Source organism: Ailuropoda melanoleuca, chromosome 4 (assembly GCF_002007445.2).
Source record: "Ailuropoda melanoleuca isolate Jingjing chromosome 4, ASM200744v2, whole genome shotgun sequence".
Lineage (NCBI taxonomy): Eukaryota > Metazoa > Chordata > Mammalia > Carnivora > Ursidae > Ailuropoda > Ailuropoda melanoleuca.
Window position 1 is genome coordinate 57559745 of NC_048221.1, and position 928 is coordinate 57560672.

The window sequence follows — 928 nt, forward strand, 5'->3', positions numbered from 1 at the left end:
GATGTAAAGTTCAATGATTCATTAGTTGCGTATAACACCCAGTGCACCATGCAATACATGCCCTCCTTACTACCCATCATCAGNTACTACCCATCACCAGTCTATCCCATTCCCCCACCCCCTCCCCTCTGAAGTCCCCAGTTTGTTTCCCATAGTCCATAGTCTCTCATGTTTCATTCCCCCCTCTGATTACCCCCCCTCCATCCCCCCCTTCCCCCACCGATCCTCCCAGTTCTTATGTTCCATAGATGAGAGAAATCATATGATAATTGTCTTTCTCTGCTTGACTTATTTCACTTAGCATTATCTCCTCCAGTGCCGTCCATGTTGCAGCAAATGTTGAGAACACGTTCTTTTTGATGGCTGAGTAATATTCCATTGTATATATGGACCACAACTTCTTAATCCAGTTATTTCTATTCTTACTCTTCTGATATCTTTGTCATATCTATTGTGTTTTTCTCCCTGTAGTTTAACTGCCCTTACGTCACTTTTTTCTCTTTATTTTTTTAACTGAAGTATAATTAACATACAGTCTTATATTAGTTTCAAGTGTACAACATATTAATTCAACAATTCCACACATACATTCCATGCTCACCACCCTAAGTATAGTCACCATTTGTCTCCATATCTTTTTATCTTACTTTGTTCCCACTATCTCTTTCCCCTACTGCCTCTTCATCTCTCCTCTCTTGGTTTTTATTTAAAGATCAGTGTGTGTGAAATATTCTGATTTTTTTCTTATAATGGTTTCATGTCTCTTCTGCTTTTCTTTTGCTCATTACTTTCTTCTATGTTCTCTACTTTTCTTTATCTCATATATCTCATCTAATTTTTCTCCCTTCTAACATCTCCCTCCTGCTTTTTTCCATCTCCTTCTTCTTTCCTTTAGCCCTGCATCACTTACACTGGCGGGGGGGGGGGG

At 39.4% G+C, this 928-nt stretch overlaps 1 protein-coding gene across 2 annotated transcripts in view; it reads right to left on the reverse strand.

The window, feature by feature from the left end:
* The window catches only part of ZNF35 (zinc finger protein 35), a 41989-nt gene that overhangs the window by 3922 nt on the left and 37139 nt on the right, over nt 1-928 (reverse strand). The window lies entirely within an intron of this gene.